Source organism: Triticum aestivum, chromosome 6A (assembly GCF_018294505.1).
Source record: "Triticum aestivum cultivar Chinese Spring chromosome 6A, IWGSC CS RefSeq v2.1, whole genome shotgun sequence".
In the NCBI taxonomy this organism is placed as follows: Eukaryota; Viridiplantae; Streptophyta; class Magnoliopsida; order Poales; family Poaceae; genus Triticum; species Triticum aestivum.
The window spans coordinates 580,334,424-580,348,852 of record NC_057809.1 but is presented as its reverse complement, the minus strand read 5'-3'; positions in this window follow the sequence as shown (position 1 = coordinate 580,348,852).

Sequence of the window (14,429 nt, the reverse complement as noted above, 5' to 3'; positions counted from 1 at the left end):
TGGGCAAGAGGGTGTCAATCCCCTTGAACTTGTAATTGCAAGGATTAATTCTGATAGTGATAGATAGATAAATATATTGCAAAACAGAATAGAAGTAAATAAATCACAACAAGGTATTTTTGGTTTTTATAATATATAAAAGTAGACCCAGGGGCCATCATTTTCACTAGAGGCTTCTCTCTCGAACAAATAGCATAAGGTGGGTAAACAATTCACTGTTGGCCAATTGCTAGAAAAGCGCATAATTGTGACATTATTCATGGCAATGATCATACATATAGGCATCACGTCCGTGACAACTAGACCGACTCTTGCTTGCATCTACTACTATTACTCGACCAATTGACCGCTATCCAGCATGCATCTATGGTATTAAGTTCATCACAAACAGAGTAACGCTTTAAGCAAGATGACATGATGTAGACAAAGTAAACTCAAGCAATATGAATAAACCCCATCGTTTTATCCTTAGTAGCAACAATACTAATGGTGTCCTGGACTAGGGTGTGCCAACCGAGTCAGCCCGTAGTCCCCGAGCTGGGTTAGTGGGTCCGTATTCTCAATAAGGAAGACTCCAGAAGCTGTACGCCTAGATGGCTTCAAGACCATATCTGCCGAAGGCTTGACATACGCTCCAAGATATTCCCTGCCGCCTCCATGCGATCCTTAGATACCGACTATGTAACCCTAGATGTCCTACCTGGAGTGTATATAAGCCAAAGGGTTTACCCCGTAGAGGGACCAAATCACAGTTACATTCTCCTAGCCCTAGAGGTAGAACACAACTCATGTTCTTGAGTTAGGTCAACTCTTTACTTGATACATCTTCATGAATATAAACAAGAGCATGTGAAAGTGCAACTATCCCTAGGTGGTTTTGGTAATTCCTAACAACATATAGCTCATTGAGCTAATGCCATTTCAAGATTACTATCTCAGGAAATCTCAATGATTGGCATGGCATGGATGAGAAAAGTGGACCCCTCAAAATGCTAAGGATAAAGGATTGGCTCAAGCTCAAAGCTCAAGACTCCACATTTTCTATTTTAGTGATCCAAGATCACATTGAGTCTATAGGAAAAGCCAATACTATCAAGGAGGGATGAGGTGTTGCTTAATGAGGTTCTTGCTCAAAATGCTTAGTGATATGCTCCAAAACCCTCAACTACTTTCTCACGTCCACATATGACCTAAACCAAAAGTCAAACTTGGCCCCACCGATTCTTTCTATCCCGCGTCATCGAGTTTCAAATGTCATAGCCACTGCCACAAACCCTAGGCAAATCGGTCTCACCGATAGGGATCTCGGTCTCACCGAGATGGGATTGTAATCTCTCTGTTTCCCTTCGTAATGTTTCGGTCTCACCGAGACGAGCGATCGGTCCCACCGAGATTGCAATGTAAACTCTCTGTTTTCCCTTCGTAACATTTTGGTCTCACCGAAATGAGCGATCGATCCCACCGAGTTTACCTGACCAACTCTCTGGTTAGCTTATTACCAAAATCGGTCTCACCGAGTTTGTGTAATCGGTCTCACCGAGATTATGTTTTGCCCTAACCCTAATCATATCGGTCCTACCGAGTTGCATGTCGGTCCCACCGAAAACCCTAATGGTCACTAGCTGTGCTGAATCGGTTCGATCGAGTTTAATCATTCGGTCCCACCGAGTTTGGAAAGTTATGTGTAACGGTTAGATTTTGTGTGGAGGCTATATATACCCCTCCACCCCTCTTCATTCGTGGAGAGAGCCATCAGAACAAACCTACACTTCCAACCTATGTTTTCTGAGAGAGAACCACCTACACTTGTGTTGAGACCAAGATATTCCATTCCTACCATATGAATCTTGATCTCTAGCCTTCCTAAGTTACTTTCCACTCAAATCTTCTTTCCACCAAATCCATATCCTGTGAGAGAGAGTTGAGTGTTGGGGAGACTATCATTTGAAGCACAAGAGCAAGGAGTTCATCATCAACACACCATTTGTTACTTCTTGGAGAGTGGTGTATCCTAGATTGGCTAGGTGTCACTTGGGAGCCTCCGACAAGATTGTGGAGTTTGACCAAGGAGTTTGTAAGGGCAAGGAGATCGCCTACTTCGTGAAGATCTACCGCTAGTGAGGCAAGTCCTTCATGGGCGATGGCCATGGTGGGATAGACAAGGTTGCTTCTTCGTGGACCCTTCGTGGGCGGAGCCCTCCGTGGACTCACACAACTGTTACCCTTCATGGGTTGAAGTCTCCATCAACGTGGATGTATGATAGCACCACCTATCGGAACCACGACAAAACATCTGTGTCTCCAATCGCGTTTGAATCCTCCAAACCCTTCCCTTTACATTCTTGCAAGTTGCATGCTTTAGTTTCCGCTGCTCATATACTCTTTGGATGCTTGCTTGAATTGTGTTAAGATTGCTTGACTTGTCCAAAGTTGCTAAAATCTGCCAAGAATTAAAATTGGGAAAAGGCTAGATTTTTATTTGGTTAAGTAGTCTAATCACCCCCTCTAGACATACTTTCGATCCTACAACATGACATAGGGTTTTAATTCCATCAAGAGGTCCCGAACTTGGGTAAACACCATCTCTCTTCTTCCTGTTACCATCGATCCGAGATCAACGGCTTGGGACCCCCTAGCCCGAGGTCTGCCAGTTTTGACACCGATGCTGGTGCTCTCACCGAGAGTTCCGCTGTGTGATCGCTGGAAAGATCGATGGATCATCTGCAGATCAACTACGGTGCCGGCCACAAAGATGTTTACGTCCCGTCCAACTTTTTGTATTCGGAAGCATGGTCTTCTACATTGACTCAACGGGCCATCTGGCCTCTGTCGAGAACTACGCCTCGAGTCAGATCGTGACCTTCAGAGGCCTGGAGTACACCGCGGAGTCCCGCGGCGAGCTTGTCCCATCAGGCTGGATGCGAGGTCGGGTTGAGGGTTTACCAAACATTGTAGGCTCGACTCTGAAACCGATCTCCTTGAAGGACATCGGATCAGGCCCCTTGGCACCACCGGAGGCGCCTAGCACGAAGGTCCCAGGCGACCTCACCCCGACTCTTAGTCTGGATGCTAGTCCGGCCCCCATCTCGAAGGTCGCGGCGGATTTAGAACCGACCCCAGCGCAGGGTCAAGAATCTCCTTCGGATCCTCCCCATGCCGAAAACACGTTGAGTTATACACCGGGCATACTTCAAGTTAGCCCTGCTTATAGCCAGGCCATGGACTCCAAAGAGCTATCTCACCTGAACGAGATGCTTGACCGTATCCAGAGCATGTCAATCTCGGACGACAAGACTTTGGTTTTTGACAAGATCGGACTTAAAGCCAACGATCGAGAAATTTACATCCCACCCACCACCACCTAGTAACCATGGTAGATGACTTAACCGACATGCTACACTATGACAAGGCCATGGACATGGACAAACATGCCGATGGCCCCACCGAAAACACTTCGCCATTAGTAAATACCGGCAAGTGGACCGCAACATCTACTTACGATGTATACATGGTCGACACTCCTAGGAACCCCCATAGCCATCGACGAAGACGCGGGCAGGGTACCAACGGAGAACCTAGCGGGAATAACGCCGCCACCGACAATGGCGACATAGTGATATGTCTCCAACGTATCTATAATTTTTGATTGTTCCATGCTATTATATTATCAACCTTGGATGTTTTATATGCATTATTATGCTATTTTATATCTTTTTGGGACTAACCTACTAACCTAGTGCCAAGTGCCAGTTGCAGTTCTTGTTTTTACCTTTTAAGAAAATCAATACCAAAAAGAGTCCAAATGGAACGAAGCTTTTTGAGGATTTTTCTTGGACCAGAAGACACCCAGGAACCTTTGGGAGGAGGTCAGAGGGGCCACTAGTTGGCGACAAGCTCGGAGGGCGTGCCCTGGGGGGGGCTTGTGGGCCCCTTGATGCTCCTCTAATCCTAATCTTTGCTCTATAAATACCCAAATATTTTCCGTATACTAGGGGCACACCAAAAATACTTTTCCACCGCCGCAAGTTTCCATTCTCGCGAGATCCCATCTAGAGGCCTTTTCCGATACTCTGCTGGAGGGGGATTCGACCATGGAGGGCTTCTACATCAACCTTACTGCCCTTCCGATGATGTGTGTGTAATTTACCACAGGCCTACTGGTCAATAGCTAGTAGCTAGATGGCTTCTTCTCTCCCTTTGATCTTCGATACAATGTTCTCCTCATTGTTCTTGGAGATTTATTCGATGTAATCTTCTTTTGCGGTGCGTTTGTTGAGATTCGATGAATTGTGGGTATATGATTAGATTATCTATGAATATTATTTGAGTCTTCTCTAAAATATTTTATGCATGATTAAGATAGCTTTGTATTTCTCCCCGATCTATTGATTTGGTTTGGCCAACTAGATTGATTTTTCTTGCAGTGGGAGAGGTGCTTTGTAATGGGTTCAATCTTGCGATGCTTATACCCAGTGACAGAAGGGGACATGACACGTATTTCTATTGTTGCCATTAAGGATAAAGAGATGGGATTTGTTCATATTGATTGTATCTATCCCTCTAGATCATGTCATCTTGCTTAAGGCGTTACTCCGTAACTTAATACACTAGATGCATACTGGATATCGATCGATGTGTGGAGTAATAGTAGTAGATGCAGACATGAGTCGGTCTACTTGTTACGGAAATGATGCCTATATTCATGATCATTGCCTTAGATATCGTCATAACTATGCGCTTTTCTATCAATTGCTCAACAGTAATTTGTTTACCCACTATATGCATTCTTCCAAGAGAGAAGCCTCTAGTGAAAACTATGGCCCTCGGGTCTATTTTTATCATATTATTTTTAGAGATATAAAATAAAAAATACAAAAATACTTTGCTGCAATTTATCTACCTTTATCTTATTTTGCGTGTTTACTTATATTTTATATCCATCACTATCAGATCTCATCCTTGCAAGTAACTATGAAGGGATTGAAAACCCCTTTATCACATTGGGTGCAAGTATTTGTTTGTTTGTGCAGGTGCTATGATGACCCACAAGTATATGGGACCAATTGTAGCCTTTTTGATAAGTAAGAGTGTCGAACCCAATGAGGAGCAAAAGGAAATGACAAGTGGTTTTTAGCAAGGTAATGTCTGCAAGTGCTAAAATTGTAAGTAGCAGAGTAGTTTGATAGCAAGATAATTTGTAACGAGCAAGTAATGATAATAGTAACAAAAATGCAGCAAGGTAGACCAATCCTTTTCAGACAAAGGACAGGCCAAAATGGTCTCTTATAATAAGCAAAATGTTCTTGAGGGTACACGGGAATTTCATCTAGTCACTTTCATCATGTTGATTCGGTTCATGTTCGCTACTTAGATAATTTGATATGTGGGTGGACCGGTGCTTAGGTGCTGTTCTTACTTGAACAAACCTCCTACTTATGATTAACCCCCTCGCAAGCATCCACAACTACGAGAAAAAGTATTAAGAATAAATTCTAACCATAGCATTAAACTTTTTGATCCAAGTGGCCCCTAACGGAATATCGTATGAACTAGGGTTTAAGCTTCTGTCAATCTCGCAACACATCATCTAGTTGTTGGGGAATGCAGTATTTCAAATTTTTTCCAACGATCACGCAAGATCTATCTAGGAGATGCATAGCAACGAGCGGGGGAGAGTGTGCCTACGTACCCTCGTGGACCGAAAGCGGAAGCGTTTAGTAACGCGGTTGATGTAGTCGAACGTCTTCACGATCCAACCGATCGAAGTACCGAACGCACGACACTTCCACGATTAGCACACGTTCAGCTCGGTGATGTCCCTCGTACTCTTGATCCAGCTGAGGCCGAGGGTGAGTTCCTTCAGCACGACGACGTGTTGACGGTGATGATGAAGTTACCGACACAGGGCTTCGCCTAAGCACTACAAAGGCATGACCGAGGTGTATATCTATGGAGGGGGAACCGCACACGGCTAAAAGATCAACTTGTGTGTCTATGGGGTGCCCCCTCCCCCAAATATAAAGGAGGGGAGGAGGAGGAGGGCCGGCCACAAGGGGCGCGCTCAAGGGGGGGAGTCCTACTCCAAGTAGGATTCTGCCCCCCTTTCCAACTTCCACAAGGAGAAGGGGGTATGGAGAAGAGGGAGAGAAGGAAAGGGGGTGAGGGAGTCCTGGATTAGGGGGTGTTCGGATAGCCGGACTATACCTTCAGTCGGACTCCTAGACTATGAAGATACAAGATTCAAGACTTCGTCCCGTGTCCGGAAGGGACTTTCCTTGGCGTGGAAGGCAAGCTTGGCGATACTGATATCCAGATCTCCTACCATTGTAACCGACTTTGTGTAACCCTAACCCTCTCCGGTGTCTATATAAACCAGATGGTTTTAGTCCGTAGGACAACATACAGAACAACAATCATACCATAGGCTAGCTTCTAGGGTTTAGCCTCTCTGATCTCGTGGTAGATCTACTCTTGTACTACCCATATCATCAATATTAATCAAGCAGGATGTAGGGTTTTACCTCCATCAAGAGGGCCCGAACTTGGGTAAAACTTCGTGTCCCTTGCCTCCTGTTACCATCCGGCCTAGACGCACAATTCGGGACCCCCTACCCGAGATCCGCCGGTTTTGACACCGACATTGGTGCTTTCATTGAGAGTTCCTCTGTGTCGTCGCTGTCAGGCTCGATGGCTCCTACGATCATCAATAGCGATGCAGTCCAGGGTGAGACCTTCCTCCCCGGACAGATCTTCGTCTTCAGCAGCTTCGCACTGCGGGCCAATTCACTTGGCCATCTGGAGCAGATCGAAAGCTACGCCCCTGTCCGTCAGGTCAGATTTGGAAGTTTAAACTACACAACTGACATCCGCGGGGACTTGATCTTCGACGGATTCGAGCCACTGCCGAGCACGCCGCACTGTCCCGACGAGCATGATCTAGCTCTGCCACCAAATAGTGCCTCGGAGGCCGCACCTGCATCGGCTTCGACCCTTAATTCGGAGCCAACTGCGCCGATCGAGGATAGGTGGTTGGACGCCACCTCGGGGGCTGCGATCCCAACGGTGATCGAGCCGAACACTAGCCCCGCACTCTGCGAGACTCGTGACTCCAAGGAGCCGGACTCCTCTCTGGACTCCGAACCCTCCGCGCCCCTGCCGATCGAATCCGATTGGGCACCGATCATGGAGTTTACTGCCGCGGACATCTTTCAGCACTCGCCTTTCGGCGATATTCTGAAGACACCGAAGTCTCTCTCTTTATCAGGAGAGCCCTGGCCGGACTATGGTCAGCAAGGTTGGGGTACGGATGATGAAGAAATTCAAAGCCCACCCACCACCCACTTTGTAGCCACTGTCGATGATTTAACCGACATGCTCGACTTCGACTCCGAAGACATCGACGGTATGGACGCCGATGAAGGAGACGATGAAGAACCAGCGCCTATTAGGCCCTGGAAAGCCACCTCATCATATGACATATACATGGTGGACACCCCAAAAGAAGGAGATGGCGATGGAACAGCGGAGGATGACCCCTCCAGGAAACAGCCTAGGTGCCGGCGTCAGCGGCGCCGCTGAAAATCCCGCCAAAACAAATACGGTGATTCTAGCACGGGAGATAATAATACTCCGGAAAGTGCCAAAGAAAACCCCCTCTCGCAAGATTTAGCACAGGAGGATGGAGAAACCAGCCCTCATGAGAGAGCGGCAGACAGAGAGGTCGAGGACGATAACTACATGCCTCCCTCCGAAGACGAGGCAAGCCTCGACGATGACGAATTCATCGTGCTAGAGGATCCCGTCGAGCAAGAGCATTTTCAACGCAGGCTTATGGCCACGGCAAGAAGCCTCAAGAAAAAACAGCAACATCTTAGAGCTGATCAAGATTTGCTAGTCGACAGATGGACTGAAGTCCTTGCGGCTGAAAAGCATAAACTCGAACGCCCCTCCAAGAGCTACCCAAAGCGCAGGTTGCTACCCCGATTAGAGGAGAAAGCACTTAAACCTACATCACCTGCACTCGATACGGCCGATCGGCCACCCCGTGGCCGCGACAGAGAGGCCTCTCGGCCCTCCACTCAAGCCGCACCCCGTACCAAGGCACGGGAAAATGCGTCGGACCCGCGAGATATGTTGGAGGACAAGGCAAGGCAAACAAGATCGATCTACGGATCGCGTGGGCGCCCCACGACTCGAGACGGTAACCGTCACGCCGGCCACAAATTCGGCAGAGCCGAACACAGTAGACAAACCTCATTGGAGCTACGTCGTGATATAGCCCAGTACAGAGGCGCCGCACACCCACTATGCTTCATAGACGAAATAATGGATCATCAAATCCCCGAGGGTTTCAAACCCGTAAACATCGAATCATATGATGGCACAACTAATCCTGCGATATGGATCGAGGATTATCTCCTTCATATCCACATGGCCAGCGGCGATGATTTCCACACCATCAAATACCTCCCACTCAAGCTTAAAGGACCAGCTCGGCATTGGCTTAACAGCTTGCCAACAGGATCAATCGGTTGTTGGGAGGACCTAGAAGCCGCATTCCTCGACAATTTCCAGGGCACTTATGTGCGACCCCCAGACGCTGATGACCTAAGTCACGTAATTCAACAGCCAGCGGAATCGGCCAGGCAATTCTGGACACGGTTCCTAACAAAGAAAAATCAATTAGTCGACTGTCCGGACGCTGAGGCCCTAGCAGCCTTCAAGCACAATATCCGTGACGAGTGGCTTGCCCGGCACCTTGGACAGGAAAAGCCGAAGTTTATAGCAGCACTCACGACACTCATGACCCGCTTTTGCGCGGGAGAAGACAGCTGGCTTGCTCGTAGCAATAATATGACCAAGAACCCTGGTAATTCGGATACCAGGGACAGTAGTGGCAGGTCGCGTCGCAACAAGCAGAAGCACCACATTAATGGCAACAATGCTGAGGATACGACAGTTAATGCCGGATTTAGAGGCTCTAAATCTGGTCAGCGGAAAAAGCCATTCAAAAGGTATCCTAGGGGCCTGTCCAGTTTGGACCGAATACTCGACCGCTTGTGCCAGATACATGGCACCCCCGAAAAGCCGGCCAATCACACCAACAGGGATTGTTGGGTGTTCAAGCAGGCAGGCAAGTTAAACGCCGAAAATGAAGACAAGGGGCTGCATAGCGATGACGACGAGGAGCCCCGGCCGTCGAGCAACAGTGGACAGAAGGATTTTCCCCCACAAGTGCGGACGGTGAACATGATATACGCAACCCACGTCCCCAAAAGGGAGCGGAAGCGCGCATTAAGGGATGTATACGTGGTAGAGCCAGTCGCCCCAAAGTTCAACCCATGGTCCTCCTGCCCGATCACCTTTGATCGAAGGGACCATCCCACTAGCATCCATCATGGCGGATTCGCCGCATTGGTTCTAGACCCAATTATTGACGGATTTCATCTCACTAGAGTCTTTATGGACGGCGGCAGGAGCCTGAACCTGCTTTACCAGGATACAGTGCGGAAAATGGGCATAGATCCCTCGAGGATTAAGCCCACCAAAACGACCTTTAAAGGCGTAATACCAGGTGTAGAGGCCAACTATACAGGCTCAGTCACACTTGAAGTGGTCTTCGGATCTCCGGATAATTTCCGAAGCGAGAAGTTAATCTTCGACATAGTCCCATTCTGCAGTGGCTATCACGCACTGCTCAGGCGAACCGCATTCGCCAAGTTCAATGCGGTACCGCACTACGCATACCTCAAACTCAAGATGCCAGGCCCTCGAGGAGTAATTACGGTCAACGGAAACACCGAACGCTCCCTCCGAACGGAGGAGCACACGGTGGTCCTTGCAGCGGAAGTACAAAGCAGCCTCTCCAGGCAGTTCTCTAGTCCGGCCATTAAACGACCGGACACCGTCAAGCGCGCCCGGAGTAACCTACAACAAGACCGCCTGGCACGACCCGGGCAGGCGTAGCAATGCGGCCCCAACCCCAGCCCTCGCAAAAATGCGACACCAGTACTTCGCGTACATAACTATGCTCTAGAAATACCATGGGTACAGGGGAAGGGGCACCATCACGACACGCCCGAAACACGGCTTAAACCGCACCAGGGGCTGCCGAGTTTTTAATTTTCTCTTACTTTCAGGACTCCACACTTCGGAAGGCCCTGTTCGGCAGTTCAATTGCCGCACAAACGATGCAAGAACCAGGGATGCAGACAAGCCGCGCCGCATTACGGAACTCCCAGGGGCTTTAGTACCCCTCAATATGGTGTGAGAAGTCCAAACACTTTAACAAGTGCGGCACCCCGAACTTATAGCATTATATGCATCGGCTCCGAATCATGTCTTGGGTCAATAGTTGGGTTTGCCCGGCTCCTATGTTTTGGTGCCTTACATTCGGCTAAGGTAGCACTAGGAGAACCACTGCGATCGTGCCCCAGTTGAGCTAGGTAGAGCACCTCAGTGGAGAAAGCTAAAACTGACTGTCATGATGAAGCGAGAGCTGGTCGCTGTTCGAGAGGTTTTTCGAGTCCCTAACGACTTATGCCGCTTAGAGCGAGGAGCCGGATCTGTCGGGCCAAGGCGTGGATAGCGCCCCGAACTCGGTCTTCCGAATACCAGGGGCTTTGCCGAAATTTAAAATTATAGGATTCTATGGCTAAGTGAGAGTGTTCATGCATTATAGTCCGATTGCCTTATTCGTTGGGCTGAGTGCCTCCCTCGAAGGACCCAAACATGGGAAAAAGAGCGCTCAGGTTTATCCCCAAACACCCGAGCACTAGCGGCACGGGGGGAGAAGCCGACGACTTGCCATCTCTCAGAATTGATAAACAGCCGCACAGAAGGTAATATTGTAAATTCCAACATCATTACTTAGCGCATATGAACAAGTTTTCAGCGCACAGGACAAAATGAGCAAGTTTCACTCAAAAATTACATCCCTAGAACATTCATCCGCCACAAGGCAGGCACCCTTCAGAACATCCTTATAATAATTCTCGAGCTTGCGATGCTCTTTCCCCGGCGGTGGCCCGTCCTTCACAAGCTTCTCAGCATCCAGCTTGCCCCAGTGCACCTTAGCACGGGCAAGGGCCCTATGGGCACCTTCAATGCAGACGGAGCGCTTGATGACTTCGAGCCTTGGACAGGCCTCCACCAGCCGCCGCACCAGCCCGAAATAGCTCCCAAGCAGAGCCTCTCCAGGCCACAGCCGAACTATGAGGCCCTTCATGGCCTGTTCGGCCGCCTTGTGGAGCTCGACCAGTTGCTTTAGCTGGTCGCTCAGGGGCACGGGGTGCCCGGCCTCAGCATACTGAGACCAGAACACCTTCTCTGTCGAGCTGCCCTCCTCGGCTCGATAGAATGCGGCGGCATCGGACACACTCCTGGGAAGATCTGCGAACGCTCCTGGAGAGCTCCGGATTCGGGTAAGTAACAAGTAACTCACGTTTATGTGTTTGCTTTGCATAAAGAATGCCTTACCCGCCGCTATCTTCTTCACCTCATCCAACTCCTAGAGGGTCTTCTGGGATTCGTCCTTGGCAGACTTGGCATTTTCAATAGCTACCACGAGCTCGGACGCTCGCGTCTTTGAGTCAAGCTCCAAACTCTCATGTTTTTCCATGAGAGCCTGGAGCTCTTGCCGTACCTTGCCAACCTCGGCCTCACACTTCTCCCGCTCGGTGCGCTCCGTGGCCGCCCTCTTCTCGGCCTCGACCAGCTCTTGCTTAAGGGTCGCCACCTCAGACGTGGCCCCTACAATAGCCACGATAATCCTGTCATTTTTTGCAATTGCACCTTTTTATATATATTTAAACAAGGTATTTCTTACCTTCATTGTCCTCGAGCTGCTTCTTGGCATGCCCGAGCTCTTGCTCGGACCGCTCGAGGTTCTGCTTTAGCGTGTCCACTTCCGCAGTCAGTGCGGCGGACGCAAGCAAAGAAGCCTGCATACGCATATTGACTCCTTTTTGTTAGACTCCTGCGAATTTTATTTGATCCTCTATTCGGCTTTTCTTCCCGAATGCCAAACAGAGCATCAGGGGCTACTGTCTATGCGGTAATATTATTTACACATTCTTTACTTACCTCAAAGCCTGTTAAAAGGCTAGTACAAGCTTTAGTCAGTCCGCTCTTAGCGGACTGAACCTTCTGGACCACCGCACTCATAATGGTGCGGTGCTCCTCGTCGATGGAGGCGCCTTGGAGTGCCTCCAACATATTGTCCGGCGCCTCCGGTTGGACGGGGGTCACCGGCACGGTGGGCTTGCTCCTCTTGGAAGGAGGTCCCCCGCCGGACTCTGGAACCTTTGAAGGTTCCGGAGCAGTGTCCGGCCTAGAGCCGGACTTGGAGCCCTGGGGGGTTTAATCCCCTTTACTCCTGGAGTCCGGGAGGTCGCCTTGCGGCGCCTCCAGGACCACCTCCTCCCGGCTTGTAACCTGTTGGGACAACACTTCGATGTCGTCTGTAGGGCGGGGGGAAGAAGCCGTTGGAAGCGAGTTCACATCCGACGAGTCCAGTGAGCCGCTTGACGACGCGTCGAGCCGGTCTTTGGGTGGGCTGCATAAACATATTCGACATAAGGGAAAGCTGTGCAATAAACGAATGCTATGAATTAACTCTGGTATCCGGATACTTACGATTTTTCCAGGGGCTTGGCCCTGGGCGGCCACTCCTCTCCGCCATCGTCGGCGTCGGTGGAGTAGTCCGGAGGAAGGGTTTTCCCCTTCTTGGACCCTCCAGCCTCCCTAGAGAGGGCGGCCTTCCTTTTCTTCTCTCCTCCCACTGGAGGGGGAGAGGTCTCTTCTTCCTCCTCCTCGTCTTCACGGGAGGAATGCGCCTCGGAACCGTCGGATGATGGATCCGACACCTCCTGGCGCCGGACACTCTTTCGAGTCCCCGTGGCCTTTTTCGCGGCCTTCTTCTCCAGCACCACATAGGGTGCCGGAACCAGCAGCTTTGCCAAGCGAGCGTCCGCTGGGCCTTCGGGCAAAGGAGCCGGACAGTTGATCTGTCCGGACGACACCTGCCAATCCTGTCAAAGGTAAGGGAGCTTAGATCTCGCATAGAGTCAAACTATGAAAAACTGATACCCTATAAAAGGAAAAAACAGCTTACCGCATGAGCGTGATGCTGCGTACTGAATTCGCGATCCTCGGTAGCGGATGCGGGGGCCTCGACGCCCTTGAAAAGCACCTTCCAGGCATCTTCATACGTCGTGTCGAAGAGCCTGCTCAGAGTTTGGTGCCGCGCCGGGTCGAACTCCCACAGGTTGAAAGCCCGTTGTTGACACGGGAGGATCAGGCAGATGAGCATAACCTGGACTACATTGACTAGTTTGAGCTTCTTGTCCACCAGGGTTTGGACGCATGTTTGGAGTCCGGTCAGCTCTCCTTTTTTACCCCATGACAGGCCCGTCTCCTTCTAGGAGGTGAGCCGCGTAGGGGGTGCAGATCAAAACTCGGGGGCTGCGACCCATTCGGGGTCACGCGGCTCGGTGATGTAAAACCTCCCCGATTGCCACCCCTTTAGGGTCTCCACAAAGGAGCCCTCGAGCCATAAGACGTTGGCCATCTTGCCCACCATGGCGCCTCTGCACTCCGCCTGGTTGCCGCGCACCACCTTCGGCTTGACATTGAAAGTCTTGAGCCATAGGCCGAAATGGGGGCAGATGCAGAGGAAAGCCTCGCACACGGCGATAAACGCCGAGATGTTGAGGACAAAGTTCAGGGTCAGATTGTGGCAATCCAGGCCATAGTACAACATGAGCCCCTGGACAAATGGGTGGAGAGGGAAGCCCAGTCCGCGGAGGAAATGGGGGAGGAACACCACCCTCTCATGGGGCCTAGGGGTGGGGATGAGCTGCCCCTTTTCGGGAAGCCAGTACGCGATGTCGTTAGACCAGTATCCGACCTTCCTCAGTTTTTTGATGTGTCCCTCCGTGATGGAGGAGACCATCCACTTGCCTCCCGCTCCGGACATGGCTGGAGAAGGTTGAGGTGGGGAGTGCGGACTTCGGCGCTGGAGCTCGAGTGTGCGAGAACGGATAAGCAAGGGAGGAAGAAGGCGTAGGTGAAAAGGTGGATCCTTATCCCCTTATATGGGTGGACGCTACTACATGTCCCCACCAGCCTGGTAAAACTCGCTTATCTCCAAGCGACGTAATCAATGGCGCGGTTGGGTTACCCACGCCCGTATTGATGAGAATCCCGGAATAAGGGGACACGATCTCTGCTTTAACAAGACATGCCAAGGAAACCGCCTCGCATTAGCGCTGAGGGGGGATAATAAAACGACTCGGATAAAGGCTTGGCCGTGGTGTGTCACGCTATGGAATACGTCAGCAGATTAGATTTGTGTAAATGTTATTCTCTCTATGGAAATATGTGGAAACTTATTTTGCAGAGCCGGACACTATCTTTGTCTTCAAAAT